We start from the raw sequence: 6,457 nt of genomic DNA, 5'->3' as shown, positions 1-6,457 counted from the left end.
AGGGTTAAGCACTAACATACCTCCCAACTGTCCCACATTCAGCAGAACAGTCCTTTTTTGGGACTGTCCCGCAATGGGGGGGAAGTTGGGGGGAGCACAAACCGCTGCTCTGCATAGCAGAGCAGCGGGTAAACAGAAGAACAGCGGGTAAGCAGAATAGATGCGGCATCTGTTCACCAGTGAACGGAGAGCCTGGGGGCTGCCCAGCATCTCGGAGTGCTGGGCCTGCCCCCATAGTGACGTAAACAGGAATACACGTGGCTCCGCCCCTTTTCACTAAAGCCCCACCCCCTTCTTCAGGGAACCTAAAAGTTGGTAGGTATACACTAGGGGGAGGGTTAGGCACTAAGGGGTGGGGGGGGGGTTGGGTGAGTTAGGCACGGTGGGGGGGGGAGGTTAGGTTCAGGAACTGGGGAGGGAGGATTAGTATAGGGAAAGGTATATTTCCCCTTCAGTAGCCGTACTGGAAGTGATGTGAACTGAGGGCGGAAGTGCAGTTTCTTGCCCACACAGCACACCAAGGAAAGTTAGCCCCAGCGAGAGTGGGATGGTTAGGATATGAGAGATAGATCCCCTTCCGTAGATGTACGATGACGTCATCTGCCAGTGTCCAACGTCATTCCCTACCATCCAAGTTGGCATAGAGGGGGAACATATCTATGTGGCGAGCGAAGCGAGCCCACAAGGGGCCAACTGTCTTATTTTTGGGGAAAGTGTGGGCAAAAATCTCCATTTCCGCCCTCACGTCACTTCCAGGTACGGCTACTGAAGGGTTTTTTTGCTCTTCCGTTAGGATACCGACCAAGAAAGTGTCGGTATTCTAACCCTATCATCATCATGCAGAAATGTCATTTTCTTTTATGGCTCAGGCACCTCCTGCTGATATAGGGGCGGCACTGCAGGGGTATCTTCAATCTGTGGGACACACCTTCCAAGTGTTCTGGAATCAGGACACAAGTGTAATTCATGAGGGGGCAGGAGCGCTCCCACACATCAGGGCGAGCCCGCATAAATCGGGGCAGTTGGGAGTTATGGCTGGAGCGAAAGTGAGGCAGAGGGGAATCTCTATCGCTTGCAGGAAGGAGAGCTGGAGCATCAGACTAGAGATAGACCAGGGTGGCTGGGCAAGCCAAAAGCAGGCAGAGAACAAGGAGCTACTGCCATGTATATAGTGTATACAGTACATTCTACAAATGTGAGAATAACCCGTGTGTACAGATGCTACACAGTATATAGGCTGCACTCCAGTCCCCATGTGTCTCGTTTTACTGTGCTCGGCTCGCCCTGTGCTGCTGCTATTAACTGATGCCGTGCCACTGCCACCAGCTGTACTGTCTAGAATAGTGCAGTGCATTACGTTTTATGCTTCCTGTCTGTCATCTGTCTGCGTTTTAATAAAGTTGTATGAAAAAAAAATTGAATAAACTTTATTGCCAGTGAAAGGAAAGACAGCAGCTCAGGCATTCTGGGAGTAAGAGAGGTGACTGGAAGGTGAGTGTTGTTGTATACATGTTGTGTGTTATACGGGTGTACTGGAGAGGCGTGGCCAGCTACCCCATTCAATCTGATGGTGTACTGTGTAGGACAATGGTTTACACCTGAAATAATATCATCCCCAAAGTACACGGTGTTCTCTCCCTTTTGCAACATAATCTGGACTCTGATTTATTTTTATTTGTAATAAGCAGTATTGTCTATGTGATCTGTAGGCATGCTGTGTGTGTGTAGTGGGAGTGTCAGTGGTGATAAATGGACAGGCTGTGTGTGTGTGTGTGTGTGTTAGGAGTGCCAGTGGTGCTATATGGACAGGCTGTGTGTGTGTTAGGAGTGTCAGTGGTGATAGAAGGACAGGCTGTGTGTGTGATGGGAGTGTCAGTGGTGCTATATGGACAGGCTGTGTGTCTGTTATGGGAGTGTCAGTGGTGATGTATGGACAGGCTGTGTGTCTGTTATGGGAGTGTCAGTGGTGCTATATGGACAGGCTGTGTGTCTGTTATGGGAGTGTCAGTGGTGATATATGGACAGGCTGTGTGTGTTATGGGAGTGGCAGTGGTGATATACTGTAAGGACAGGCTGTGTATGTGATGGGAGTGTCAGTGGTGATATACTGTAAGGACAGGCTGTGTGTGTGTTATGGGAGTGTCAGTGGTGATATATGGACAGGCTGTGTGTGTGTTATGGGAGTGTCAGTGGTGCTATATTGACAGGCTGTGAGTCTTTTATGGGAGTGTCAGTGGTGATATATGAACAGGCTGTGTGTGTGTGATGGGAGTGTCAGTGGTGATATGTGGACAGGCTGTGTGTCTGTAATAGGGATGGCCATCATGGTGGCCAACCAATGTTAACTAGTTTTGCCATCGATGGCAGAGAAGTGGTTCTCTGCCATCAATGGATGAGAGGAAGCCAATGTTTTCCTTTTCTTTGTCTGGACGGAGCTTATCCCCGCCTCCCAGCGGCCTCTATGATGGTAACCAGCGATGGACACCCCACAGATGGCCATCCCTAGTCTGTAATGGGACTGTCAGTAATGTCATGTGGACAGGCTGTGTGTGTGTGTGATGGGAGTGCCAGTGGTGATATATGGACAGGCTGTGTGTGTGTGTTAGGAGTGCCAGTGGTGATATGTGGACAGGCTGTGTGTGATGGGAGTGTCAGTGGTGATATATGGGCAGACTGTGTGTGGTGTTAGGAGTGTCAGTGGTGCTATATGGACAGGCTGTGTGTGTGTGTTAGGAGTGCCAGTGGTGCTATATGGACAGGCTGTGTGTGTGTGTGATGGGAGTGTCAGTGGTGATATGTGGACAGGCTGTGTGTGTGATGGGAGTGTCAGTGGTGCAATATGGACAGGCTGTGTGTGTGTGTTAGGAGTGCCAGTGGTGCTATAAGGACAGGCTGTGTGTGTGATGGGAGTGTCAGTGGTGATATACTGTAAGGACAGGCTGTGTGTGTTATGGGAGTGGCAGTGGTGATATACTGTAAGGACAGGCTGTGTGTGTGATGGGAGTGTGATTGTGGTGATATACTGTAAGGACAGGCTGTGTGTGTGTGATGGGAGTGTCAGTGGTGATATAAGGACAGGCTGTGTGTGTGATGGGAGTGGCAGTGGTCATATACTGTAAGGACAGGCTGTGTGTGTGTGTGATGGGAGTGTCAGTGGTGATATAAGGGCACGCTGTATCTGTGTGTGTGATGGGAGTGTCAGTGGTGATATACTGTAAGGACAGGCTGTGTGTGTGATGGGAGTGTCAGTGGTGATGTATGGACAGGCTGTGAGTCTGTTATGGGAGTGTCAGTGGTGATATATGGACATGCTGTGTGTGTTATGGGAGTGTCAGTGGTGATATAAGGACAGACTGTGTGTGTGATGGGAGTGTCAGTGGTGCTATATGGATAGGCTGTGTGTCTGTTATGGGAGTGTCAGTGGTGATATATGGACAGGCTGTGTGTGTTATGGGAGTGTCAGTGGTGATATATGGACAGGCTGTGTGTGTGTTATGGGAGTGTCAGTGGTGCTATATTGACAGGCTGTGAGTCTTTTATGGGAGTGTCAGTGGTGATATATGAACAAGCTGTGTGTGTGTGTGATGGGAGTGTCAGTGGTGATATATGGGCAGACTGTGTGTGTGATGGGAGTGCCTGTGGTGATATGTGGACAGGCTTTGTGTGTGATGGGAGTGTCATTGGTGATATATGGGCAGACTGTGTGTGTGATGGGAGTGCCTGTGGTGATATGTGGACAGGCCGTGTGTGTGTGTGATGGGAGTGTCAGTGGTGATATATGGGCAGACTGTGTGTGTGATGGGAGTGCCTGTGGTGATATGTGGACAGGCTTTGTGTGTGATGGGAGTGTCATTGGTGATATATGGACAGACTGTGTGCGTGATGGGAGTGTCAGTGGTGATATATGGGCAGACTGTGTGTGTGATGGGAGTGCCTGTGGTGATATGTGGACAGGCTGCGTGTGTGTGTGTGTGTGATAAGAGTGTCAGTGGTAATATATTGACAGGCTGTGTGTGATGGGAGTGTCAGTGGTGCTATATGGACAGGCTGTGTGTGATGGGAGTGCCAGTGGTGATATGTGGACAGGCTGTGTGTATGATGGGAGTGTCAGTGGTGCTATATGGACAGACTGTGTGTGTGTTTGATGGGAGTTTCAGTGGTAATATATGGACAGGCTGTGTGTGATGGGAGTGTCAGTGGTGATATATGGACAGGCTGTGTGTGATGGGAGTGTCAGTGGTGATATATGGATAGGCTGTGTGTGATGGGAGTGTCAGTGGTAACATATGGACAGGCTGTGTGTGATGGGAGTGTCAGTGGTGATGTATGGACAGGCTGTGTGTGATGGGAGTGTCACTGGTAATATATGGACAGGCTGTGTGTGATGGGAGTGTAAGTGGTGATATATGGACAGGCTGTGTGTGATGGGAGTGTCAGTGGTGATATGTGGACAGGCTGCGTGTGTGTGTGTGTGTGATAAGAGTGTCAGTGGTAATATATTGACAGGCTGTGTGTGATGGGAGTGTCAGTGGTGCTATATGGACAGGCTGTGTGTGATGGGAGTGTCAGTGGTGATATATGGACAGGCTGTGTGTGATGGGAGTGTCAGTGGTGATATTTGGACAGGCTGTGTGTGATGGGAGTTTCAGTGGTGATATATGGACAGGCTGTGTGTGATGGGAGTGTCAGTGGTGATATATGGACAGGCTGTGTGTGATGGGAGTGTCAGTGGTGATATATGGACAGGCTGTGTGTGATGGGAGTGTCAGTGGTAATATATGGACAGGCTGTGTGTGATGGGAGTGTCAGTGGTAATATATGGACAGGCTGTGTGTGATGGGATTGTCAGTGGTAATATATGGACAGGCTGTGTGTGATGGGAGTGTCAGTGGTAATATATGGACAGGCTGTGTGTGATGGGAGTGTCAGTGGTAATATATGGACAGGCTGTGTGTGATCGGAGTGTCAGTGGTGATATATGGACAGGCTGTGTGTGATGGGAGTGTCAGTGGTGATATATGGATAGGCTGTGTGTGATGGGAGTGTCAGTGGTAACATATGGACAGGCTGTGTGTGATGGGAGTGTCAGTGGTGATATATGGACAGGCTGTGTGTGATGGGAGTGTCACTGGTAATATATGGACAGGCTGTGTGTGATGGGAGTGTAAGTGGTGATATATGGACAGGCTGTGTGTGATGGGAGTGTCAGTGGTGATATATGGACAGGCTGTGTGTGATGGGAGTGTCAGTGGTAATATATGGACAGGCTGTGTGTGATGGGAGTGTCAGTGGTAATATATGGACAGGCTGTGTGGGATGGGAGTGTCAGTGGTGCTATATGGACAGGCTGTGTGTGATGGGAGTGCCTGTGGTGATATGTGGACAGGCTGCGTGTGTGTGTGATAAGAGTGCCAGTGGTGATATGTGGACAGGCTGTGTGTGTGTGTGATAAGAGTGCCAGTGGTGCTATGTGGACAGGCTGTGAGTCTGTTATGGGAGTGTTAGTGGTGCTATATGGACAGACTGTGTGTGTGTTTGATGGGAGTTTCAGTGGTAATATATGGACAGGCTGTGTGTGATGGGAGTGTCAGTGGTGATATATGGACAGGCTGTGTGTGATGGGAGTGTCAGTGGTGATATATGGACAGGCTGTGTGTGATGGGAGTGTCAGTGGTAATATATGGACAGGCTGTGTGTGATGGGAGTGTCAGTGGTGATATATGGACAGGCTGTGTGTGATGGGAGTGTCAGTGGTGATATTTGGACAGGCTGTGTGTGATGGGAGTTTCAGTGGTAATATATGGACAGGCTGTGTGTGATGGGAGTGTCAGTGGTGATATATGGACAGGCTGTGTGTGATGGGAGTGTCAGTGGTAATATTTGGACAGGCTGTGTGTGATGGGAGTGTCAGTGGTAATATATGGACAGGCTGTGTGTGATGGGAGTGTCAGTGGTAATATATGGACAGGCTGTGTGTGATGGGAGTGTCAGTGGTGATATTTGGACAGGCTGTGTGTGATGGGAGTGTCAGTGGTAATATATGGACAGGCTGTGTGTGATGGGAGTGTCAGTGGTGATATATGGACAGGCTGTGTGTGATGGGAGTGTCAGTGGTGATATATGGACAGGCTGTGTGTGATGGGAGTGTCAGTGGTGATATATGGACAGGCTGTGTGTGATGGGAGTGTCAGTGGTGATATATGGACAGGCTGTGTGTGATGGGAGTGTCAGTGGTGATATTTGGACAGGCTGTGTGTGATGGGAGTTTCAGTGGTAATATATGGACAGGCTGTGTGTGATGGGAGTGTCAGTGGTGATATATGGACAGGCTGTGTGTGATGGGAGTGTCAGTGGTGATATATGGACAGGCTGTGTGTGATGGGAGTGTCAGTGGTAATATATGGACAGGCTGTGTGTGATGGGAGTGTCAGTGGTAATATATGGACAGGCTGTGTGT

The 6,457-nt window shown here is 49.5% G+C and overlaps 1 protein-coding gene across 2 annotated transcripts in view; it reads left to right on the top strand.

Annotated features, from left to right (window-relative positions):
- The first annotated feature begins 1,439 nt into the window (after positions 1–1,439).
- Positions 1,440–6,457, top strand: part of AGL (amylo-alpha-1,6-glucosidase and 4-alpha-glucanotransferase) — a 142,233-nt gene continuing 137,215 nt past the window's right edge. For both annotated transcript variants that reach the window (XM_088481992.1, XM_088481998.1), the window contains exon 1: positions 1,440–1,491. The gene's annotated coding sequence lies outside the window, so the exon portion shown is untranslated. The remainder of the gene's footprint in view (positions 1,492–6,457) is intronic.

This window comes from Taudactylus pleione, unplaced genomic scaffold (assembly GCF_031769625.1).
Source record: "Taudactylus pleione unplaced genomic scaffold, aTauple2 ptg000017l, whole genome shotgun sequence".
NCBI classification, from domain to species: domain Eukaryota; kingdom Metazoa; phylum Chordata; class Amphibia; order Anura; family Myobatrachidae; genus Taudactylus; species Taudactylus pleione.
Note: the sequence above shows the minus strand (reverse complement) of the source record. Positions and strands in the feature narration are given on the sequence as shown.